General features: G+C 44.6%; 1 long non-coding RNA gene across 1 annotated transcript in view; it reads right to left on the reverse strand.

Annotated features, from left to right (window-relative positions):
• Positions 1 to 1027: 1027 nt before the first annotated feature.
• Positions 1028 to 27161, reverse strand: part of LOC141088916 (uncharacterized) — a 31664-nt gene continuing 5530 nt past the window's right edge. Inside the window, exons 3-4 of the long non-coding RNA XR_012232104.1 lie at positions 1189 to 1248; positions 1028 to 1075 (exon numbers count right to left, since the gene is read on the reverse strand). This is a non-coding gene — a long non-coding RNA (uncharacterized lncRNA). The remainder of the gene's footprint in view (positions 1076 to 1188; positions 1249 to 27161) is intronic.

Genomic DNA, 27161 nt, shown 5'->3' on the forward strand with positions numbered 1-27161 from the left:
CTCCTCTGCGTGTTGTGCTTATTGAATCAATGTCCTGCAGCAGGCTTGACCAAACCTCACTGCCCCCCCCATAAAGTATACTGTAATGGAAGCACTGGATTTACTTCCACACTCTGTTCTCATTATTTCTCCCTCCACCACCTTCAACTCAATGCTTCCATGTGTATAGGGGGCAGTGAATGACTGCTTATTGAAACACATTAAAGACATTGGGGTTGATGTATCAAAGTGGAAAATAGAGATGGTTAGCCCTCGACCAAATGTTGTGGATATACGGTGCGAATGAAAAGGGAACCAGTGGTCCCACTATCATAAGTCCAATGTAGAGTCACTGCACACGTGGATTTTTGCAAAAGTGAAATATTTTTATTAAAAGTTTATTTATGAAGAAGCGACAACTTTTTGACGTTTCGGCCTCACAACGGCCTTAATCATATGGTCGCTGCAAAAAATAAAATATATACAGTCAAAATTGAAGACATATATGCACAATAAAAACAAGACATAAAAACAGATTGTAGAATAAGTATCTCATAGAAGTACATAATAAGAGTTACATGCCGAATGATCCGTTAAAGAATATGGAGACATGTATAAGACAGGAGTTTAGGAGAAGGAAGGCATGGCGGTAGACAAAAAATGACTATATAGAAGAAATATTGTAATCATACCCATTTTAGAGAAGAGAGGTTGTAGTCACCGGGTGAATAATTTCACTGTTGAGAAATGTTTTGAGAGTCAATGGATTATCCTGTAGGTGGAAGTTGAATGGAGATATAGTTAGGTCTACGGTTTATGGTGTCGAAAACATATATGTAATCTCAATATCAGAATAAATCGAATATTATCAAAACCGTAAACACAGCGTGGTGTGATTAATATAGTATACTTTATAGTCATGGGGATAGTAAAGTATGGTCTGTGGTGATTGTTGAAATAACTCAAAAATCTAATAAATAGGGCAATGAGAACATGGAGGTGGCTGGATATATATGGGGAAGTAGGATACCTTTATGATAGGTAGTTTTAATTCTTGAAGATCCACATTAATGGTAATGTGCCCAGAGAGAGTTGCCTTGAAGGAAAATCATTTATATGTAATAATAGGTCAAAAAAGATGATTACATTGGAAATGCTTGACTAAATATAAAAACTAAAATATGAGAAATCAGAAGAAATTTTTGATACCTTTATGGCAAGTGATTCCAGAGGATCCACAGTTAAGTAAGTGAGTCCAAAATAAATTGCCTTTAGAGAAAAAAAATTCTTTTTTTATAAAAAGGTTTTTTAAAAATAAAGGGCATTCAAAAAGAAAATATATTGGTGGTACAGTGGTAGTTACATGGAGGTTCATGCTGTGTTACTTACAATCATTGGTGGCAGTGGTAGATGCAGGCAACGCCGTGCCTGTGCAGTGAATGAGCGCTATGCCTAAGTCAGCGCTCTTATCAAATGCCTGGCCGGTCACATGACCGGAAATGACATCAGACGCCGGCGCCTGCGCTGTTGGATGAGGTGTTTGTCACCCCATGTGGGGAAACCACCAACAAAATGGCGCAGTAGCGCTTGTGGGAGGATTTTTCAACAGAAAGGAATGCTGAGGGGCAGGAATAATGTGGTGTTAGTATCGCTATATGCAAATATAGCAGAAGAAGATGAAGGCTCCATATCTAAATACTTTAAAGGAAACACATCATAATAAAGCATTGAAAATAGAACAATAACAGTGATAGCGATCCATTGTATATTATACATGATTACTAAAGATGACATTTCTCTATTGTAGGAGTCCAAATTGAAAGGAAATAAAGGAAAAGGAAAAAGGAGAAAACAGATGATATTTTATTTTGAGAGAAAAAAAAGGGGGAAAGGGGGAAGAGAAAGAAAGAGGGAAACAAAGGGAAAAAGGAAAAAAAAGGAGAAGAAAGGGGGGGAGGAAATGAATGTAGTTTGACTTGTTTGAAATAGAGATAATGGTAAACTTAAAAATTGGGAAAAAAAGGGGAAAAAAATAAATGTAAAAGTGTATTCACAAGGAGAAGAAAAATAATAAAAAGTTGTAGAAAATGGGAAAAAAATGAAAAATGAAAAATAAAAAACAGAAGATAATTGAATAGTAAATAATAAAAGAAAAAGAAAAAATTGAAAACAGAGGAAAAAAAATTAGAGAAAAAAAGGGGAAAAAAGGAAAAAATTGGCAAAAAGGGGGGGGAAAAATAAAATTAGAGTTATTTTTCTATATGTCTTACCTCCATGAAAGATGTCAAAATAGACTCATGAAGGCGAACAATCAGTGGGTCATACAATTAAGACACGGGAACGTCCCAGTCCTCTTATGCCCTGTTAATGTGCGTTGGGTTGTCTGATTCAAAGGTCCTATGTTTGCCCTGACCAATTTGTCTCTAATGTTTTGAGGCCTTCTTAGACACATTAAAGGTGGGGATTTGAAAATCTCAATTCTTGCATAAGCTTTAGTGAGTAGGGGCCAATGTTTATGGATTAAATTGTGGACTCTCTGCATAGAAGGGTGATGGTTGTGGACAAATGGTAGTCTCGGTGGTTTTGGTATGGTATGAGTAGTACTGTTAGGTTCCATGAGTGCTTTGGTCATTTCTGAAGACAGAAGTGTGGAGGGATAATGTCTTGTTTCGAATATCTTAGACATCTCCTGCAGTCTTAGATCTCTAGTGGAGGGATTTGACACAATTCTAGTGACTCTCTTAAACTGTGACCGAGGGAGACTGTTCCGGGTGGATTTAGGGTGACAACTGTCATACAGAATAAGATTATTACAATCAGTAGGTTTGGTATAGATATCAGAGGTAAGTTTACCCTTTGAATCCTTGTGGATTGTGGTGTCCAGGAAGTTAATGGATTCTAAATTGTGTGAGATTGTGAATGTTAATTCCTGTCTGATGTTATTGATTGTATTATGGAATGTGGATAGACTGGTAGAGTCTCATAGCGGTCCCGCATACTTGAACAAAATAGTCATTCTCAAACAGAAAAAAGTTTTTGCGTAAAACTAGATTCAATATGTCCAAACATAATTCCTGTATACCTAGGTCAATCCCGGCTTGGTTTAGTGTCAATGAAACTGCATCAATTTCTTTGTCGTGTACAATCAATGTATATAGGCTGTTTATGTCAAATGTGCAGAGGATACTGTTCGGGGAAATACAATCGATAATACGAATTTTATTTAGAAAATCGCCTGGATCCAAAATGAAAGATTTGGTAATGTGAGTGTATGGAGTTAATAATTTTTCTAAGAAAATGGATAAGGGATTAACAATTGAGTCTGTTGAGGCGAAAATGGGGCATCCAGGTGGATTATGTAAATCCTTTTGGATTTTTGGAAGAATGTACAAGACTGGGATTACTGGGTGAGAATTGGTTAAAAATGTTTTGGTTTTTGTATCAATGGTCCTGAGTTCTATATGTTTATTGAGGATACAGTCGATTTTTTTCCGTATATAATGGGTGGGATCACTTTGAATTTTTTTGTAAGTGTTGGTGTCTGAGAGCTGTCTCCTAATCTCAGTCACGTATTGATTTTTGTTCATTACAACAATAGAGCCCCCTTTGTCTGCTGGTTTAATGATAATGTTGGGATTTTCTTTTAGGGATGTTATTGCTTGTTTTTCTGCTGACGGTAAATTATGGCGGACAGGAAGTAGGCCTAGACGTTGTTCATGTATGGTTCGTTTGATATCTCTGTCAAGTAAGTTCACGAAGGTCTCAACGGCATGGTTAGTTCTGGGTGGCATGAAACTACTAGGATTACGCAATCCTAAGGAATCTATGGAAATGGAAGGGTTAATATCACGACTCAGGGCTATACCTGCGATGTTGGTCGTTCGTGGTGGTGCGTCCTCAAAATGTACCTTAAGTCTAATGTTCCGATAAAACTGTTGTAGGTCTTTTTGTAACTGAAAGGAGTCCCATCTGGGTGTTGGGCAAAATGAAAGGCCTAGATTGAGTACTTTGAGTTCTAGGGGAGAAAGAGAATAGTCAGAAATGTTAACGACTAGATTTGGACTCCGACCTGTTGTGATCGGAGTATCATCTGACAACTCTGTTCTCCTCCTCCTCGACCGCCTTGTTGGCCTGTTCTTTGTCCTAAAAAAGGAACTCTTGGAAGGGATGTTCCACCACCATCGCTCCCGGAGCCCGGTGAAGAACCTCCCACAGGAGAGGATCCCCCAGAGGCTGTGTATCCCCCCGGTTGGTGACGGTTTCTCGACCGGAAGCGTCTTGGTGCTGTATCTTCCCATCTATAGACCCTGTTGTTCAGATAGTCTTCAGTATCACGTTGGAACTTAGACCTTTTTCTTTCCTCTAAGGTTTTCTGTTGTATAAGTAGAGCAGCGTCCACTTTATTTTTTAAAGTATTGAATTCAGTGCTGTTGAGCGTTGAGGATAATTGAGTCTCTATGGTAGTTATTTTGTCCTCAGTTTCCTTGATAGCTTCTTGAAGATATTCGATTGTGAGTAGTATTATATCAAAAGAGCATTTATTCAGAATTTTCTGAAAAGTGGCACAATACTTCGGGTTATCTGCAAAAAGGGTAGGTTTCAGATGACTACGGAGACAATGCACAATGTAGATCGTAAGCTATGAGTCTCTTTCTTTCCTTTTCCCAGTCTCTAGTCTTGATGTCTCTGCTGGGAATATGGAGAAAATCTGTACCAGATCTGATTTTGGATTAGATTGTTGATCCTAGGGCATCATCATACATATAGGTTTCAGACGTCATGGATACTGGGTCGGTGCTGATAACCAAAAATCAAATATAACGGATAATAGAGATGGTTAGCACTCGACCAAATGTTGTGGATATACGGTGCTAGTGAAAAGGGAACCAGTGGTCCCACTATCATAAGTCCAATGTAGAGTCACTGCATACGTGGATTTTTGCAAAAGTGAAATATTTTTATTTTTATTAAACGGTGAAGAAGCGACAACTTTTTGACGTTTAGGCCTCACAAAATGAACAGTTTCAAAAATGTAGCGACTTTTAGTATTTTATCATTAGTCTTGTTTTACTCAGGCAAAATGGATGGACCTGGGGTACAATGGGAGGTGTGGTAACATCCGTCCATCAGATTAATCAAACATGCCAGAGTTTTGTGTGCCAGAAATGCAACTCCAGTCATCAACTAAAGTAACAATTTTGGTGCAGCACATGTAGATGCATGCCACTTAACAGATGTGTTGAATTCATTAAGTGGCATGCTTCTATTTCAATGAGACTGGTATAGTATGATTGCACATTATGCTTGTCTTGATGTATGGGCACCATAATTCTGGAGTATAAAGAGATAGTGCTTTGGGTTAAACCAACCACACAGCAATGTGATGGAACTACTGGCTCAGCTCACTAACTGTGGGGATAAGCAGCTGTAGGAGATTGTATAATAAGCAGAATGCTCTAAGGAAGACACGTGCTGACCCAGTGTTGTACCTCCCATTGCGGCAGACCACACAGATGCTATGGGACCTGTTGGCTGGGGGGGCCTAGGACTGAGTGGCATCACCCCCCATCTCTCTGCTTCTCTAGGGGTGATACTTACATTCATACAATCATACATACATACTGTGTGTGGTCTCATACTATATACAAGTGGTGCTGTGTGTGGGCTAATACTGTATATTGGGGTCTGAATTGAGGCTCATAATGTATATAGGGGTGCAATATGTGGGCTCATATGGTTTATAGTGGGTTTCAGCATACTTAATTGTACTCAATATTAAATGATACAATTAATAAAAATATAAACTAATAATAACTTATTTCCGGTATTGGTTTTGCCACGTAACATGTTAGCATTAGAGATGAGCGAATTTGTTCGGAAAATGATCGCCAAACATAAATTCGGCACGAATATGGCACATTCGGATTCGTGATCGTAAATCTGAGCAAAATTTCATAAAATGGCTAAAAATATCGGTAACATTCAGTAAACATGCTGGAAAATATTTGCTTTGCCACCAAAATATTTTCTGCAGTTTAGCATTGATAATGGTGCTGTATCATGAGCGTTTGGCACGTGTTTGATGAAGGGAGGGGGTTTGCAGAGCCCAGATGTGCGGTGTTTTTGTAAGCACAGCTGTATTTTTTTTTCCTAACTTTATGTGTGCTCATTGCAGCTAGCCAACCAGGGCACAGGAAACACCAACAATGTCCTGACACAACGACTTGTGTCCTTGGCTGCTGAAACCTCATGTCCAAAACAAATTCTTCTGTTATTAACATCATACAGTAAAGGACCTGACTTGAAAAATAGTTTGTAGCATCTACTGTGCTATAGAGGCCAGATCCTTGGTCCCAAGAAAAATTCTTCTGTTAATAAGGTCCTACAGTAATGGAGCAGAGTTTAAAAATAGTTTGTAGCATCTACTGTGTTCTAGAGACCTGATCCTTGGTCCAAAAAAAATAATTCTTATTAACATCATACAGTAAGGGAAATGAGTTTAAAACGAGTTTGTAGCATCTAGTGTATTATAGAGGCCTGATAGATAGACCACAGATAAATTCTTCTGTTATTAATGTCATACAGTAAGGGACCTGAATTGAAAAATAGTTTGCAGCATCTAGTGCGTCATAGAGGCCTGATCCTTGGTCCAAAAAATATTTCTGCCATTAATGTCATACAGTAAAGGACCTGACTTGAAAAATAGTTTTTGTTATAGAGGCCTTTCTAGAGCGGGAATAGAGAAAGACCTGCTGGTCCCTATTCTACTATTTCTACTGTGGTGAAATTGATGCCACTTTGGAGGTATCGGCAAATAATTTTTAGAAATGTGAACACTGATGGTTGAATGTCCATCTACTGGATTGGGTGTAGAGAAAGACCTGTTGGTCCCTATTAGTCTATTTCTACTGTGGTGAAATTGATGCCTCTTCTGTGGTGTAAGGCCTTCATTTCCTTAAATGTGAGCACTCCTTGTAGGGTGTCCATCTGCTGGATTTTGTGTAGAGAAAGACATGTTTCTACTAATACTATCTAACAGACCAGACAGAATATCAAATCTGCAGGTTGTTGGGCATCTAGGAAATAGTGACCACAATATTGCACAGTTTCACATGTCTTTCGCTAGGGGACAAGTCAGGGAGTAACAAAAACTCTGAACTTTAGGAAGGCAAAGTTTGACCAGCTTAGAGTTGCCCTCAATCTGGTTGACTGGGACAATGTCCTCAGAAATAAGAATACAGAAAATAAATGGGAAATGTTTAAGAACATCCTTAATAGGCACTGTAAGCGGTTTATACCTTGTCGGAATAAAAGGACAAGAAATAGGAAAAACCCAATGTGGCTAAACAAAAAAGTAAGAGGGGAAATTAACTGCAAAAAGAAAGCATTTAAACTACTAAAGCAGGATGGCACCGTTGAAGCTCTAAAAAGCTATAAGGCGAAAAATTCTTTATCTAAAAAATAATTAACCCCTTAATGTCCAATGACGGACACAGTCCGTCATCAGACATTTCCCCTGCTTTGATGAGGGCTCCGGCGCTGAGCCCGCATCAAAGCCGGGACATGTCAGCTGTTATGAACAGCTGACATGTGCCCGCAATAGGTGCGAGCGGAATCGCCGTCCGCCCGCGCCTATTAACTAGTTAAATGCCGCTGTCAAAGCTGACAGCGTGCATTTAAATAGCATTTCCGGCCGCCGGGCCGGAAATGACGTCACCGCCGACCCCCGTCACGTGATCTATGAGACCTCTATGGTTGTTCCAGGCATATGGCTTTCAGCGCCACCCGGTGGTCGGCGCTGAAAGCACAGCAGTAAATCTGCCACATATGGGCGATCTGCTCATCGCCCATATGTAGCAGAGCCGATTGGGTTGCACAAGCTTCTAGCCTCCTATGGAGGCTATTGAAGCATGCCAAAAGTAAAAAAAAAAATGTTTAAAAATAAAAAAAAATTAAAAAAACCTAAAAGTTCAAATCACCCCCCTTTCGCCCCAATCAAAATAAAACCGTAAAAAAAAAATCCCACATACACATTAGGTATTGCCGCGTTCAGAATCGCCCGATCTATCAATAAAAAAAAAAGCATTAAGTATATAAGGGGACAATACAAATATCGCTCCGAGGATCTGTTTATACCAAGGAAGGTGACAGTCACAAGGGGGCATTCTCTGCGTCTGGAGGAGAAAAGGTTTTTCCACCAACATAGAAGAGGATTCTTTACTGTTAGGGCAGTGAGAATCTGGAATTCCCTGCCTGAGGAGGTGGTGATGGCGAACTCAGTCAAAGGGGTCAAGAGAGGCCTGGATGTCTTCCTGGAGCGTAACAATATTGTATCTTACAGTTATTGTTAGGTTCTTTAGAAGGACGTAGATCTGGGGATTTATTCTGACAGAATTTTATAGGCTGAACTGGATGGACTAATGTCTTTTTTCGGCCTTACTAACTATGTTACTATGTTGATCCCTATTCTACTATTTCAACTGTGGTGAAATTGATGCTATTTTGGTGGTATCTGCAAATAATTTTTGGAAATGTGAACACTCATGGATGAGTGTCCATCTGCTGGATTGGGTGTAGAGAAAGACATTTTGGTCCCTATTAGACTATTACTACTGTGATGAAATTGATGCCACTTCTGAGGTGTAAGGCCCTCATTTCTTTAAATGTGAACACTCCTGGTAGGGAGTCCATCTGCTTGATTGGGTGTAGTGAAAGACCTGTTAGTCCCTATTCTACCATTTCTTCCATTATTACATACTCCAGTAGTTGTAGACCAACAAAGATCACCTCAATAGCAAGGTGTATAACAGTCCTGTAATAGTCTCTCTCACATTAGCTAATTTTATGTATTTCCTGACCACCCATTGTTTTTAAATGTGTATGCAGACCATACTTTACTTTGCAGTGACATTTTAAAGCATCAATGCAGAATAAGAAGCCTTCTACAGAGAAAGTAGAGAAAGTTTATTATTCTCTCTGCCTTCCTAATTGCTCAGCATCTGCAATTATGTACACAGATTAGGAAGCATGATCATTGCTCATCCCTTAGACCCAATGATCATGTGATGAATGGGTGTAGGGAGGGATCGGGCATTCCTGGGTCCAGGGAGACTTAGTCAACTGTGCTATCCTGCAACAATGCTGAAATTCCCCTGTAACTGAGGCTCATATAAAATAATGTATTATTATGATAAACTAGATGGTGGCCCGATTCTATCGCATCGGGTATTCTAGAGTCTCTGTTAAAATAAAAAATAGTTATATTCTCACCTTCTGATGACCCCCGGACTCTTTCTCTCCTCTCACCACGCTCCCGGCATCTTCGGGTCCCAGTAATGCTTTGCGCGAAACACCGCTGATGACGTCGCGCTCTCGAGAGAGTGTCGTCATCTCCGGCCCTTCTCGCTAAGCAATACCGGGACTGGAAGATGCCGGGCGCGTAGTGAGAGGAGGGACAGAGTCCGGGGGCCATCGGAAGGTGAGTATATCACTATTTTTTATTTTAACAGAGACTCTAAAATACCTGATGCGATAGAATCGGGCCACCATCTAGTGTATTATACTCCTGTTACACTCGGAGATGCTGTCACTGTTCTGCTGTTACCTAATGTATTATACTCCTGTTACAGCCAGAGCTGCAGTCACTGTTCAGATCTTACCTAATGTATTGTAATCCAGTTACACCCAGAGCTGCAGTCACTTTTCTGCTGTTACCTAATGTATTGTGTTATGATTGAGTCACCGTAGGAGGCAGACACAAAAATAGAAGCTACGTCCAGAAAACCAGAGAAGTTGGCAACTATCAGATTGCAGACCCCTCAACCTATCAACACAACTAGCAGTAGCCGTGGGGGGTTCCTACGATGCCCTAGACCCCTCGATCACAGCCGGAGTGCTAAATAGCCTAAAGACAGAAAAGGAAATCTAAACTGCCCCAGAGCAGACCCCAAAGTAAAAGGCAGCCCCCAACATATAATGACGGTGAAGCAAGATGAAAAAACACTCACACAGATAGAAAGATAGACTGAGCAAAGACGGGGCCCAAGCTAACTAAACAGAACAGGAAAGGAAGGTTGCTGTCTGCAATCTGCCAAAACCCTATCAAAGAAATAAGCCAACAAGCTGATATGAAAAAGACCCTGAAGCAGCTAGGCTTCAAAAACTAAATCAGCACTCAGGTATTTTCAGAAGACAGAGCTAAAGGAATTCAGCACACCCCAGCAGGGAATGGCAGAAATCCAGAAAAACAAAACAAAACAAAGTCAAAGCACGAATGCAAAAAGCCGAGCAGAAAACTTAGCTTTAGAAGAGCAGGAATTCAGACTGGTCTCCAAGGATCCCACAGAGAAATCACCCGCAGGGCAGAAGGGCGTCAGCAGCCTTATATCCAGTCAGTAACTCCACTCAGCCAGTCATCATCATCAGACTCAGGTGTTTGATAATCAGGCTCACTACCTTTCTTTACCAGAAGAGGGAGTTCCTCGGGCCTCAGTAGTGAAGGGGAAAATGAACTCACAACAGTACCTCCCCTTGAGGAGGGGTCACCGAACCATCAACCACACCACCAGGGCGATCAGGGTGAGCCCGATGAAAGGCACGCACCAATCTTTTGGCATGAATATCAGAGGCAGAGACCCAGGAATTATCCTCCTGACCATAACCCTTCCACTTAACCAAATACTGAAGTCTCCGTCTAGCCAGACGGGAATCCAGTACTTTCTCTACCTCATATTCCATGTTACCTTCAACCAATACAGGGTCTGGAGGTGCCACCCCCGGAATAACAGGTTCAACAAACCTCATCAACAAAGATTTATGGAACACATTATGGATTTTAAATGTGACAGGAAGAGCCAAACGAAAAGAGACCGGATTAATAATCTCCCAAATCTTGTAAGGTCCAATAAATCTAGGCTTAAACTTAGGAGAAGCCACCTTCATAGCAATATTTTTTGATGATAACCACACCATATCACCAACCTTAAACTAGGGACCAATGGTCCTATGTCGGCTGGAAAATCGCTGGGCCTTTTCCTGGGAGAGAGATAACTTATCCACCACTTGGTCCCAGATCTGGTGCATTCTCTCCACCACAGTGTCAACACCTGGGCAGGCAGAGGGCTCCACCTGCCCTGAAGAAAATCGAGGATGAAACCCAAAGTTACAAAAAAAAGGTGACATCAAAGTGGCAGAACTAGCTCTATTATTTAAAGCAAATTCGGCCAAGGGCAAAAATGAAACCCAATCATCCTGATCAGCAGAAATAAAACATCTCAAATATGACTCCAAGGTCTGGTTTGTTCTCTCTGTCTGCCCATTGGTCTGAGGGTGAAAAGCAGAGGAGAAGGACAACTGAATTCCCAGCTTGGAACAGAAAGTTCTCCAAAATCTAGACACAAACTGGACTCCTCTGTCAGATACAATGTTCTCAGGAATCCCGTGCAAGCGAACCACCTGTTGTAAAATTGTAAAAGCAGGGGCACCAACTCAGAGGAAGATGGCAACTTAGGGAGTGGTACAGAAGAACCATCTTAGAGAACCTATCACAAATCACCCAAATAACAGTCATCCTTTGAGAGACAGGCATATCAGAGATGAAATCCATTGAAATATGGGTCCATGGCCTCTTGGGGACAGGCAAAGGCATCAACAACCCACTAGAGCGAGAACACGATTTAGACCGGGAGCACGTCCCACAGGACTGCACAAAATACCTGACATCACGAGACAAGGAGGGCCACCAAAAAGACCGACTCACCAGATCTCTAGTACCAAAAATACCTGGATGACCAGCCAAAGCAGAGCAATGAACTTCAGACATCACTCTCTTCTTCCACTGGTCAGGAACATACAACTGTCCACAGGGACAACGCTCAGGTTTGTCCTCCTGGAACTCTTCCAGAGCACGTCTCAAATCGGGCGAGATGGCAGAAAGAACTACCCCTTCGCCTAAGATGGTAGCAGGCTTGGTCACCACAGGAGAATCAGCAAAGAAGCTCCTAGAGAGGGCGTCTGCCTTGACATTCTTAGTTCCAGGAAGAAAAGAAACCACAAAATCAAAACGTGTAAAAAACAAGGCCCACCTAGCCTGTCTAGGGTTCAAGCGCTTAGCCGACTCTAGGTAAATCAAATTCTTGTGGTCAGTGAGGACCACGACTTGATGCTTAGCTCGCTCCAACCAATGTCTCCACTCCTCAAATGCCCATTTCATGGCCAACAGTTCCCAATTCCCCACATCATAGTTACGTTCAGATGGAGTGAACTTTTGGGAAAAGAAAGCACAGGAATTCATTTTAGATGTTACAGGATCCTTTTGGGACAAAACAGCTCCTGCACCAATCTCAGAAGCATCCACCTCTACCTGGGATGGAAGTGAGACATCAGGTTGCCGCAAAACCGGGGCAGAGGTGAATCTTCGCTTCAGCTCCTGAAAGGAAGAAACAGCCTCCGGAGACCAATTTAACACATCAGCACCCTTCTTAATCAAACCAGTCAATGGCTTGGCAATACTAGAAAATTTTGCTATAAATTTCCGATAAAAATTAGCAAAACCCAAAAACTTGTAAATGGCCTGTACCTTGGCCGTGTCCATTTCAATAGTTGATGGGGACAAAATAAATCCCAAAAAAGAAATCCTCTGTACTCCAAAAAGGCATTTAGATCCTTTGACATACAGGGAATTCTTCCTCAAGATCCGGAGCACAGTCCGAATATGTTCCACATGAGAATCCCAATCCTTGGAGAAGATCAAAATATCATCCAGATAGATAATCAAAAATTTATCGACAAAATCTCGGAAAATATCGTTCATGAAGCACTGGAAGACAGAAGGGGCATTAGTGAGCCCAAAAGGCATCACCAGGTACTCAAAATGTCCCTCCGGAGTATTAAACGCCGTCTTCCATTCATCCCCATGCTTAATGCGAATAAGATTATACGCCCCCCTGAGGTCAAGCTTGGTAAACCAGCAAGCACCTTTAACTCTGGAGAATAGATCAGAAATCAGGGGTAATGGATACTGATATTTAACAGTAATTTTGTTGAGGGCACGATAATCAATACAAGGTCTTAATGATCCATCCTTTTTGGCTACAAAAAAAAACCCGGCACCTAAGGGTGACGAGGATGGTCTAATATGACCCTTCTCCAACGCCTCCTTAATATAGGATCGCATAGCCTCGTGCTCGGGTACAGATAAATTGAAGAGCCGACCCTTGGGAAATTTACACCCCGGGCTCAGTTCAATTGCACAGTCATAACTCCTAGGAGGAGGCAGAGACGCAGACTCATTCTCACTAAATACATCATAAAAGTCCGCCAAATAATCAGGAACATCATGCGACTGAGGAGAGGTGGAAAACACCAGAGCCTCACTAAAGGCACACCGACAACCCCAACTCACCACAGACACTGATTTCCAATCCAAAACTGGATTATGAATTTGTAACCAGGGAAACCCCAGAAAAATAGTATCATGCAGATTATGCAACACCAAAAATCTGCAATTTTCTTGATGGTCTGGGGCGACCCGCATTACCACCTGGGTCCAAAACTGAGGTTTATTTTTAGCCAAAGGAGTAGCATCAATCCCCCTCAAAGGGATAGGCGTCTGCAGAGGTGTCATCGGAAATCCACAACGTTTAGCAAAATCCAAGTCCATTAGGTTTAGGGCTGCTCCCGAATCCACAAAAGCCTTGGCGGAAAATGTGGACAGGGAGCAGATCAGAGTAATAGCCAGAAGAAACTTAGGTTGAACACCACCAACAGAAAACGTGTGTGCAAAGCGTTTCTCTCGTTTAGGACAGACAGAAATAATATGCGAGGCATCTCCACAGAAAAAACACAACTTATTACTAGAGTTGAGCGACTTTTGGTTTTTTAGGGTCGCGTTTCGTTTCGTGAAACCCGACTTTTCCAAAAGTCGGGTCGAGCAAGATCGTCCGATTATAGGGAAAAGTCGGGGTCGTCCCGAAACACGAAACCCAATGTAAGTCAATGGGGAATAAAAGTCGGCAGTGAGAGGAGGACAGGAAACACACCTACAGTGCCCATTTGAATGCCAAAAGCATCAATTCTTCTTACTTAAGCTTGTCAACCTTAATTAACTTCATAATACAAGTTACGCACTGAAAAATGGGGGTTATTTGGCTAAAGTTGTGGGGGGGAGGGCTGGCTGCAGGTTTTCATGTGCCCTGGGCGAAAGAGCGCCCCTTTAACACATACCACAACTCATCATGCTCCGATACGGCAGATAAATAGCGGTATAGTACAATGAAAAATACCTCACTTTTTACATCTCATGACGAGGCCCATCTATTTCTCCATACAGAATCATTGGTCCCATATAATGTTTGAAACAGTATATGATGAGCTCCACATAATGCTACAGTATATGTTGGTCCCCATGGATGAAGCTCCACTGTCTTATGGGCCCAAATAATGCTCCAAACATAATGGGCCCCATTTCTAATGCTCTAGTGTATAATGGGCCCTGTAAATGCTGCTCCAGTGTCTGATGTCCACCTTTGGAATGTTCCAGTGTATGGTGGGCCCCATCTATCATTCTCCAGAGTATAGTGCTCCCCAAAAATTGCTGTCCCAACATTGAAAACAATCAAATAAGTCTCCTCGCTAGGGAATCCCTGTACTTGTCTGGACAGGTGCTGTAGCTTGCTTAACAGCTCGCCAGCCGTTCTCACGCCCAGTATGGATTGCACGTGATTGCACAAAGGTTAGAAAGGGTACCGTATCCCTGGATAACATGTATGGATAGCGTACACATTCAAAATATATGTCTCAGGAGGCAGGCTCAGACGGTGTTAGGCCCAGTATGGATTGCACGTGATTGCACAAAGGTTAGAAAGGGTACCGTATCCCTGGATAACATGTATGGATAGCGTACACATTCAAAATATATGTCTATACAGCATGAGGCAGGCTCAGACGGTGTTAGGCCCAGTATGGATTGCACATGATTGCACAAAGGTTAGAAAGGGTACCGTATCCCTGGATAACATGTATGGATAGCGTACACATTCAAAATATATGTCTATACAGCATGAGGCAGGCTCAGATGGTGTTAGGCCCAGTATGGATTGCACGTGATTGCACAAAGGTTAGAAAGGGTACCGTATCCCTGGATAACATGTATGGATAGCGTACACATTCAAAATATATGTCTATACAGCATGAGGCAGGCTCAGACGGTGTTAGGCCCAGTATGGATTGCACGTGATTGCACAAAGGTTAGAAAGGGTACCGTATCCCTGGATAACATGTATGGATAGCGTACACATTCAAAATATATGTCTATACAGCATGAGGCAGGCTCAGACGGTGTTAGGCCCAGTATGGATTGCACGTGATTGCACAAAGGTTAGAAAGGGTACCGTATCCCTGGATAACATGTATGGATAGCGTACACATTCAAAATATATGTCTATACAGCATGAGGCAGGCTCAGACGGTGTTAGGCCCAGTATGGATTGCACATGATTGCACAAAGGTTAGAAAGGGTACCGTATACCTGGATAACATGTATGGATAGCGTACACATTCAAAATATATGTCTCAGGAGGCAGGCTCAGACGGTGTTAGGCCCAGTATGGATTTGACGGCCCAGATTACACAGCGGAGGAGCAGGGAGAGGTAAAGATTACAAATGCTGGGGCCCTGCCCAAGCAAGGGGGGCCCACTCGTGGGCGTCGGTACTGGCACTGGGCCCCTCATAGTACAGCGGTGTGTCTGACGGCGGGTGTGCAACACCACCGTCAGAGACACTTGATTGCACTATGGGGGACCCTGTGCCAGTGCCCGCGCCCAAGAGTCGGCCTACCCACCTGTCCAGGGCAACGGCACTCGCACGGTGTCGTGCGCTAGGTGTTGACCCCGGCCATGGGGGGGGGAGGCAGCACAGTTAGGGAGTTTTAGAAAGTGGCATATGTTGATGTTGGACATTCAGCTGATGCAAAAGGCGAAATAAGTGAAATACCAGGAAGAGGTGGACCAAAGCAAGCCATTTTTCTGTCACCCTATGTGTCATCAGGGGAAGGTGGGAAAAAATCCTTGGAAACCCATGCGTGGTTCATTTTAATGAAGGTTAGATCATCCACATTTTGGGTTGACAGACGGGTCCTTTTTTCTGTCAGGATTGATCCAGCTGCACTGAAGACTCTTTCCGATAGCACACTTGCAGCTGGGCAAGCGAGCTCCTGTAAGGCATATTGGGCCAATTCAGGCCAGGTGTCCAGTTTAGCGGCCCTATAGTCAAAGGGGAATGACCTGTGTGGGAGAACATCGATATGGGAGGAAAAGTAGTTTGTAACCATAGTTGACAACTGCTGTCTCCTGTCACTTTCCATCGATGCAGTATTACCAGTTGTGTGAGCGGTATTTGAAAAATCAGTCCACAACATTGTCATGAAACCCCTGTCTCCAATGCCACTTCTGCTGTGTGCACCACGAACACCTCTGCCAAGCTGCCCCCGGCCCGTACGGCTCGTGTGAGAACCATCACCGCTGCTGTGTGCTGGGAATGCCTCAAGCAACCGATTTACCAGAGTTGCTTGTTTATTAGCCAATATTAGGTCAAGGTTCTCCTGTGGCATGATGTTTTGTAATTTGCCTTTATAGCGTGGATCCAGGATGCTGGCCAACCAGTAGTCGTCATCGTTCATCATTTTGGCAATGCGGGGGTCCCTTTTTAGGATCCGCAAGGCATAATCTGACATGTGGGCCAATGTTCCCGGTGTCAATGATGCACTGCGAGTGCTGGGTGGAAGAGCACTTTCTGGCAAATCCACATCCCTCCAGTCACGCACAAACCCTGTACCAGACCTTGCCACGCCAACATTTTCACTTGCCCCACGAGATGCATCCTCCTCCCCTAAGTAATCATCCCCATCATCCTCCTCCTCCTCCTCTTCTTCCTCCACCTCGTCCAGGAGAGGTCCCTGAGCAGACAATGGCTGAATGTCATCAAGGATTCCCTCCTCCTCTTCCTCCTCATCAACATTGGCTGCAGACGCCTGCTCCTTAAGGGCATCAAAGTTTGCATGAGCAGACGCATAAGTGGGATGCTCATGCTTAGGATGGCGTCGTCTGCGCTTACCAGCCGTGTGCATTCCTCAAAACACTGAAGGACTTTACAAAGGTCTTTCAGCTTCGATCACTGCACGCCTGTCAACTCCATGTCTGCTCTCAAAGTGCCTGGCCGTGTATCCTCCCACAAATGCATTATGGCCTGCCTCTGCTCGCACAGCCGCTCCACCATGTGCAGGGTGGAGTTCCACCTTGTTGCAATGTCGATAATGAGGCAGTGGTTGGGAAGGTGGAGCAATCGCTGCAGCTTCTGCATACGAACGGAGTGTACAGGCGACCGGCGGATGTGCGCGCACAGTCTTCGCACCTTCTGGAGCAGGGCTGTTAACTCCGGATAATTTTTGAGGAAGCACTGCACCACCAGGTTCAAGGTGTGAGCCAAGCAAGGTATGTGGCTGAGTTTTGAAAGGGCTATGGCTGCCACAAAATTACGGCCGTTATCACTAACTACCTTGCCTGCCTCAAGATGTACACTGCCCAGCCATGACTCAGTTTGTCGCTTCAAGTACTCGGCCAGCACCTCGGCGGTGTGTCTGTCGCCCAAACACATCATCTGCAACACAGCCTGCTGACGCTTTCCACTAGCTGCTCGATAGGGGGACACATTGTGTGCAACAGTGGCAGCTGCAGATGGAGTGCTCATACGACTGCGCTCTGTGGACGAGCTTTCGCTTCTGGAGGAGGAGGAGGAGGAGGAGGAGGAGGGTCGAACGCCTACAGCCAACTGTTTCCTATACCGTGGGCTAGGCAGCACTGTCCCACCACCGCTGTCCCCTGTGGACCCTGCATCCATCACATTAACCCAGTGCGCAGTGATGGACACGTAACGGCCCTGGCCATGCCGACTGGACCATGCATCAGTTGTGAGGTGCACCTTTCCGCTCACTGACTGCTTGAGTGCATGGACAATGCGGTCTTTCACATGATGGTGGAGGGCTGGGATGGCTTTGCGAGAGAAGAAGTGGCGACTGGGTAGGTCATAGCGTGGTACTGCATAGGCCATGAGTTCGCGGAAAGCTGTGCTTTCCACCAACCGAAAGGGCATCATCTCAAACGAGATTAGTTTGGCAATGTGGGCGTTCAAACCCAGTGTACGCGGATGAGAGACTGAGTACTTTCTTGACCTACTCATAGTGTCTGGGAGGGTGAGCTGGACTTGAGAGCTGCATATGGTGGAAGTAGCGGTGGACAGGGTGGACTGAGAGAGGGTTGATGATGGTGATGGAGTTGGTGTTCTTTCTGATGGCCTAGAATCAGTCTTTCGTTGATATAACAGTGGGATTCCCTGACTGCTGTGGTCTTGCAACGACACCTCAACATTTGCTGCTGTGCTAACCGGTGGGCTTACAGTGGGGGAAACAATGTAGCGCTGCTGACTACCTTCGTTGTGATCAGTTGCACATGTGGCACTTGAGGTTTGGTGTTGTGTCCACGCTTGCAAGTGCATGCTGGTTAAATGTCTAAGCATGCAACTGGTATTCAAATTTTTCAGATTTTTCCCTCGGCTAAAGGTCTTTGCGCATTTCTTACAGATAACCTTGGCCTGATCATGAGGATTTTGTTCAAAAAAGTGCCACACTGCACTCTTCCTTCTTTGGCAGACATTTTGCGGCCTAGCACGCTGTGATCTTTTGACCCTCTGGACAAGCTGTCCAGCAACTCTTTTGATGTTTGGAACCTGTCTTTGGAGTGCTCCGGGCCTGCCAGATAACAGCTGTTGCGATGTCGATGTCTGCTGTGGATGCTCCTCATCTGAGCTATTGGAAGCAGCACCCTCTTCCCCCAATGGATGCCAATCTGGGTCAACAACTGGGTCATCCATCACCTCCTCTTCTATGTCATGTGCAGCTTCCTCTGTGTCACCGTGTATGGTGGTATAGTGTGCGGGAAGGGGCACCTGAGTCTCATCAGGGTCAGAATCTGGCTCTGTACACTGCGAGGACAATGTAGTGCTCTGAGTGAATGTACCAGCAGAATCATCCATCAGCGGCTGTGCATCAGTGCACTCCATGTCAGATTCATCTTGGCCTGGGTAATTCACCATTTCACTTGATAATCCAGGCATGGTATGTGAAAACAGCTCCATGGAGTAATCAGTAGTATGGCCTGCGTCATCCTTCAATCTTGGTTGGGGTGAAGGACACAAGGAAAGGTGTGGTTCATGAACATGAGCCTCCAATGACGACTCAGTGCTTTTACTTTTTACAACTGAAGAAGAGGAGGCGATAGAGCTGGAGGCTGAGTCAGCAATGTAAGACAAAACTTTTTCCTGATGCTCTGGCTTTAAAAGCGGTTTGCCAACTCCTAGAAAACTAAGCGTTCGAGGCCTTATGTAGCCAGACGATGACGCAGGGTCAGCACCTCCTGCATTCGGTCCTATTTTGCTCTTGCCACTACCATCAGATCCACCACCAACACCATCATTACCAGCTGCCAACCCCCGCCCAATTCCACGGCCTCTTCCACCAGCCTTCCTCATTTTTGGTAGAAATGTAGACAAAATCCAACAAACTATATAGTAATGTAAAACAAGGTACAAGGTGTCTATAGGACAGGGGAGATTTAGAATTTCTGCACACACTTGTGGACAGTGGACACTTTTGGATTGTGTGAGGCCCACTGATATCTGAGCGCTATGTGACAGGCTCGATGGCACAGCTGTGACCAAAGTGACGAGAGGATAATGGAGATTTTGAATCTCTGCGCACACTTTTGGACACTGGACACTTGTGGATTGTGTGAGGCCCACTGATATCTGAGCGCTATGTGACAGGCTCGATGGCACAGCTGCCTGTGACAAAAGTGACGAGAGGATAATGGAGATTTTGAATCTCTGCGCACACTTTTGGACACTGGACACTTGTGGATTGTGTGAGGCCCACTGATATCTGAGCGCTATGTGACAGGCTCGATGGCACAGCTGCCTGTGACAAAAGTGACGAGAGGATAATGGAGATTTTGAATCTCTGCGCACACTTTTGGACACTGGACACTTGTGGATTGTGTGAGGCCCACTGATATCTGAGCGCTATGTGACAGGCTCGATGGCACAGCTGCCTGTGACAAAAGTGACAAGAGGATAATGGAGATTTTGAATCTCTGCGCACACTTTTGGACACTGGACACTTGTGGATTGTGTGAGGCCCACTGATATCTGAGCGCTATGTGACAGGCTCGATGGCACAGCTGCCTGTGACAAAAGTGACGAGCGGATAATGGAGATTTTGAATCTCTGCGCACACTTTTGGACACTGGACACTTGTGGATTGTGTGAGGCCCACTGATATCTGAGCTCTATGTGACAGGCTCGATGGCACAGCTGCCTGTGACAAAAGTGACGAGAGGATAATGGAGATTTTGAATCTCTGCGCACACTTTTGGACACTGGACACTTGTGGAGTGTGTGAGGCCCACTGATATCTGAGCTCTATGTGACAGGCTCGATGGCACAGCTGCCTGTGACAAAAGTGACGAGAGGATAATGGAGATTTTGAATCTCTGCGCACACTTTTGGACACTGGACACTTGTGGATTGTGTGAGGCCCACTGATATCTGAGCACTATGTGACAGGCTCGATGGCACAGCTGCCTGTGACAAAAGTGATGAGAGGATAATGGAGATTTTGAATCTCTGCGCACACTTTTGGACACTGGACACTTGTGGATTGTGTGAGGCCCACTGATATCTGAGCGCTATGTGACAGGCTCGATGGCACAGCTGCCTGTGACAAAAGTGACGAGAGGATAATGGAGATTTTGAATCTCTGCGCACACTTTTGGACACTGGACACTTGTGGATTGTGTGAGGCCCACTTATATCTGAGCGCTATGTGACAGGCTCGATGGCACAGCTGCCTGTGACAAAAGTGACGAGAGGATAATGGAGATTTTGAATCTCTGCGCACACTTTTGGACACTGGACACTTGTGGATTGTGTGAGGCCCACTTATATCTGAGCGCTATGTGACAGGCTCGATGGCACAGCTGTGACAAAAGTGACTAGAGGATAAGGGAGATTGGATTGCTTTTAAAAAAGCAGTTTGCGGAGCAGTGGGTAAACAGCAATGCCAGCGTGTCAGGAAGCCTTAAAAGGCAGCCCAACAACCAACACCACTGATACACCACTATATAGCCTCCCCTTGCACTGCACACACAGTGACTTGTGTGTTGTGCAGGCCAAATCGCTAGCAGCAGAAGCAGTTTTTTTGTCTTCTTCCCTGCCTAACGCTCTCCCTACAGAATCAGCAGCAACCTCTCCCTATACTAAGATCGGCAGAAGTAAGATGGCGGTCGGCGTGCACGCCCTTTTATACCCCCTGTGACGCCCACCAAAGCAAGCCAATCACTTGCATGCCCTTCTGAAAGATGGTGGTGACCCGTGCCTAGGTCATCACGTTGCCCACAGTGTCCGTGGATCCTGATTGGCTGAAAAAGAGCGCAAAACAATCTTTTGAAACGCGACTTTGGCGCGTAAGTCGCCGACCTCGTGGCCGACCTCATCCTAGGGTCGGGTTTCGTTTCATGAAACCCGACTTTGCCAAAAGTCGGCGACTTTTGAATTTTTTCGACCCGTTTCGCTCAACTCTACTTATTACGCCTTCTGAACTCCTGACGCTGCTCTCTGGAAAAAACTCTATCACATTGCATAGGTTCAGACATTTGTTCAACAGGTGGCAACACCTCTCGTGCAGCTTTGCGTTCGCGCAAACGCCGATCAACCTGAATGGCTAATGACATAGAATCGTCAAGACCAGAGGGAACAGGAAATCCCACCATAGTATCTTTTACGGCTTCTGACAACCCCTTCCGAAAGAGAGCAGCCAAGGCATTATCATTCCAGGTTGTAAGAACTGCCCACTTTCGGAATTTTTGACAGTACAATTCTGCAGAATCACGACCCTGGTTCAATGCCAGCAGGGTCTTTTCAGCCTGATCAATGGCATTAGGTTCGTCATACAACAACCCCAAGGCCTGAAAAAATGCGTTCACATTAGTCAGAATAGGATCATCTGGTTTCAAAGAAAACGCCCAATCCTGGGGATCGCCACGCAGCAAAGAGATGACAATTTTAACCTGCTGCGTGGAGATCCCTGACGAGTTAGGCTTCAAGGCAAAAAATAATTTACAATTATTTTTGAAATTCAAAAAATTAGACCAATTCCCAAAAAATACATCAGGTTTAGGAATCTATGGTTCAGCAGCATGTGAATGAGCAAGGTAGGTGGAAATTCCCCGCACTTCCGCAGCGAGCTGCTCCACACGATCAGACAATTGCTTTATTTCCATTGAGAGAAAAAAAAATTCCCCCTACGGCCTCAGAGATATAGAGGAAAAAATATACACTTTTTTTTTTTTTTTACAATTCTTTCCTGCTATTGAGTACCCTAGGATCTGCGGTGATTCTGTTATGATTGAGTCACCGTAGGAGGCAGACACAAAAATAGAAGCTACGTCCAGAAAACCAGAGAAGTTGGCAACTATCAGATTGCAGACCCCTCAACCTATCAACACAACTAGCAGTAGCCGTGGAGGGTTCCTACGATGCCCTAGACCCCTCGATCACAGCCGGAGTGCTAAATAGCCTAAAGACAGAAAAGGAAATCTAAACAGCCCCAGAGCAGACCCCAAAGTAAAAGGCAGCCCCCAACATATAATGACAGTGAAGCAAGATGAAAAAACACTCACACAGATAGAAAGATAGACTGAGCAAAGACGGGGCCCAAGCTAACTAAACAGAACAGGAAAGGAAGGTTGCTGTCTGCAATCTGCCAAAACCCTATCAAAGAAATAAGCCAACAAGCTGATATGAAAAAGACCCTGAAGCAGCTAGGCTTCAAAAACTAAATCAGCACTCAGGTATTTTCAGAAGACAGAGCTAAAGGAATTCAGCACACCCCAGCAGGAAATGGCAGAAATCCAGAAAAACAAAACAAAGTCAAAGCACGAATGCAAAAAGCCGAGCAGAAAACTTAGCTTTAGAAGAGCAGGAATTCAGACTGGTCTCCAAGGATCCCACAGAGAGATCACCCGCAGGGCAGAAGGGCGTCGGCAGCCTTATATCCAGTCAGTAACTCCACTCAGCCAGTCATCATCATCAGACTCAGGTGTTTGATAATCAGGCTCACTACCTTTCTTTACCAGAAGAGGGAGTTCCTCGGGCCTCAGTAGTGAAGGGGAAAATGAACTCACAACAGTATTGTATGCAAGTTACACCCAGAGCTGTAGTCACTGTTCTACTGTTACTTACTGTATTGTACTCCAGTTACACCCAGATCTGCAGTCACTGCTCTGCTGTTACCTAATCTACTCCTGTTACACCCAGAGCTGCAGTCACTGTTCTGCTGTTATCTAATGTAGTGTACTCCAATTACACCCAGATCTGCTGTCACTGATCTGCTGTTACCTAATGTATTGTGCTCCAGTTACACCCAAAGCTGCAGTCACTGTCCTGCTCTTGCCTAATGTATTGTACTCCAGTTACACCCAGAGCTGCAGTCACTGCTCTGCTGTTATCTAATGTAGTGTACTCCAGTTACACCCAGAGCTGCAGAAAAGGTTCTGCTCTTACCTAATGTATTGTACTCCAGTTATACCCAGAGCTGCAGTCACTGTTCTTCTCTTACCTAATGTAATGTACTCCAGTTACCCCCAGATCTGCTGTCACTGTTCTGCTGTTACCTAATGTATTGTACTCTATTTACACCCAGAGGTGCTGTCACTGTTCTGCTGTTATCTAATGTATTGTACTCCAGTTACTCCCAAAGCTGCAGTCACTGTTCTGCTTTTACCTAATGTATTGTACTCCAGTTACACCCAGAGCTGCAGTCACTGTTCTGCTCTTACCTAATGTAATGCACTCCAGTTACACCCAGAGCAGGAGTCACTGTTCTGCTGTTATCTAATGTAGTGAACTCCAGTTACACCCAAAGCTGCTGTCACTGTTCTGATGTTACCTAATGAATTGTGCTCCAGTTACACCCAGAGCTGCAGAAAAGGTTCTGCTCTTACCTAATGTATTGTACTCCAGTTACACCCAGAGCTGCAGTCACTGTTCTGCTCTTACCTAATGTAATGTACTCCAGTTACACCCAGAGCTGCAGTCACTGTTCTGCAGTTACCTAAGGTATGGTACTCCAGTTACACCCAAAGCTGCAGTCACTGTTCTGCTGTTACCTAATGTACTCCTGTTACACCTATAATATTTAAAAATAAAAAAGGTTATACTCACCTCCAATCTTCTTTCCACGCGCCTGACCTCGCGTACTGAGTGATGCAGCAGTGATGCCTTTAAGGCTGGTTTCACATTAGCGCTTTTGTGCGCAGCGCATCGGGCGCACCAGTGCGCATGCGCACTGCGCACCTATATTTTACATGATGTGCGCATGGTCTTGCGCATATTTGCGCTTTCGTGCGCATGCGTTTTTTTGTCTTTTGCGCCAGGCGCGTCAGACGCAACATGTTGCATTTTTGGTTCCGCCCTGTCTCGTTAAAACAACGCATGCGCACGGAATGCGCACGGAATGCGCAAAAACACCACATTGGAGCCTATGGGAGCGCAATACTTGCGCATGGTCTTGCGTTTTTATGCGCATGCGTTTTTTACATAAACATGACTGAAATTTGGTCTAGACAGTAAAAAAAAAAAATTGAACCAAGGTGATAAAATGGTGTGGGCACTGGGATTCCACAATACTTTAAGGATTGCTCACTAGTGGACACACAGCACAAGCTGCACCAATGTAAGTATGAAAAACCTAATGTCTGGCTGAAATTTCAATACATTTCTATGTACTTATGTCTCTTTTTTTTTTTTATTGCAGCATGTCTTCATCTGGTGAAGAATATGTCCCCGGGACAGGGCAAGAGGCAGAAGAAGTGAGTACTATGCTTCCGTATGGATTTGAAAAAATAAACACATGTGATTAATTTTTTTGGTTTAATTTTCAGAGCTCATCCTCCATCACGCCACCACCACCGGAGGAACGGCAGGAGCAGCAAGGCCAAGTGCGGGCGGGTAGACGTGATGTAAGTACAGATGGACTGTTTTTTTTTGTTTTGTTTTTTATTTTCTAGTCTGGTTTTTTTTTTTTTTTTTTTTTTTTTTGGTATTTTTTAGTTTTTTTTTTTTAAATTTTCATGGTTGTTTTTTTCGATGTTTGTTGTTTTTTTTCCATTTATTTCCATTTAAAACAAATAATTTTTTCATGGATTGTTTATCAATATCTAGGGCTCAAAGTGTGTATGTGTGTGTGTGTGTGTTTGTGTGTGTGTGTGTGTGTGTGTATGTTTGTTTGTTTGGGTATATGGGCACGGGACTATGGGATGGAGGATATATATGATGGGTATATGGGCACGGGATAGAGGATATGTATGATGGTATATGGGCACGGGACTATGGGATGGCGAACATGTATCATGTGTATATGGGCACAGGCATATGAGATGGCAAATATGTATGATGGGTATATGGGCACAGGACTATGGGATGGAGGATATGTATGATGGAATATGGGCACGGGACTATGGGATGGAGGATATATATGATGGGTATATGGGCATGGGATGGAGGATATGTATGATGGTATATGGGCACGGGACTATGGGATGGCGAACATGTATCATGTGTATATGGGCACAGGCATATGAGATGGCGAATATGTATGATGGGTATATGGGCACAGGACTATGGGATGGAGGATATGTATGATGGAATATGGGCACGGGACTATGGGATGGAGGATAATTTTAAATTTATATAACTAACCACAGTTAGTTACTATGCCCGGGCAGCGCCGGGCTCTTCAGCTAGTTATCGATATTTTTTTTTTTTAAATCTTTCAAAGATTAATGTTTGTCTTTCTTTTCTAGGCTCCACAGCGGGAGGAGGACCTCGCCCTGGACAACGACGAGCTCATCCGTCTAGTCCAGGAGCGAGTCCCGTTGTGGGACACCCGTCACCAACTGCACTCGGACAACGTGGTGATCCGGCGGCTCTGGAACGAGGTGGCCGCATCGCTGATGGATGGCTGGGACAACGCCTCTCCCCGGGTCCGCAAGGATTTTCGTAAGTATTTAAATGCAGTGTGATGCAGCAGTGATCTTGGCCGGGATCACCCAACTGTGTGTGATGCTATTAACTCCATGGAGTTTCTATCATCACACACAGTTGGATGATCACAGCCTCCAGTGCATAGTCTTACTTTTTTTCTTTTTTTTTTTTTTTCCATCACAGTGAACAAAGTCAGAACCCGTTGGCGCTCGATGAAGGACCGCTTCAACAGGGATATCCGTCAGGAGAATAAGGTTCGCAGTGGTGCTGCGGCAAGGACCGGCACGAAGTACCGATACCATCGTGCCTTGGCATTTTTAAGACCGGTCCTTGCCTCCCGAACGTAAGTATTTTCTAGTTGTATTGTGTTTTATTCTGTGCTTTTCTATTCCACAGGAGTTGGCGATTGTTAATTTATGGTAGTAATTTCTTTCTTTTCTTTTCACAGCACCTGGAGCAGCACCCTGCAACCTGGTCCCGAAGCGGTCCTTCATCAAGCTGCCCCGGACCCCTCCCAGCCATCCATCAGCGAGGAAGCACCTTGCAGGTCTGCACCACAGTCATCTGGAGACCAGGAAGCTGGTCGCTCAGGTGTTCCCCTGTCCCAGGTCTCTGCCACTGGTTTTGCGGGCACTTCCCGCCAGCAGCGGCAGAGGACCTTGGACAGGCCTCTCATGCCCGAGTTCGTTGAATTGAGCTCGGTCTTTCAGAGTAGCCTCAAGGCACTCTCCGATAGACTTGAGAGTGGTTTCCTCCTTTTGGACCAACGCTACAAGTCTATCGAGGGTCGCCTTGAGCGCCTGGAAGTCGACCTCGCCAGACCAGCGCATCATTTTTATACCCAAATAGCTCGGGACACGGCGGAACACCTTACCCCTGACCTCCAGTTGACTGTCATGCAGGCCTGCAACAATGCTTTTATGCAGGCTATGCAGCAGAGTAGGATTATGCAGCAGTCAGTGGTGGCATTTCCACCGGTGCCACCACTGACTCGTTTTACAGCATTACCTACTTCTGCTGCATATCACTGCAC

The sequence above is a fragment of the Dendrobates tinctorius genome, unplaced genomic scaffold (genome assembly GCF_039654945.1).
Source record: "Dendrobates tinctorius isolate UK_male_01 unplaced genomic scaffold, ASM3965494v1 ptg000003l, whole genome shotgun sequence".
Taxonomy (NCBI): Eukaryota; Metazoa; Chordata; class Amphibia; order Anura; family Dendrobatidae; genus Dendrobates; species Dendrobates tinctorius.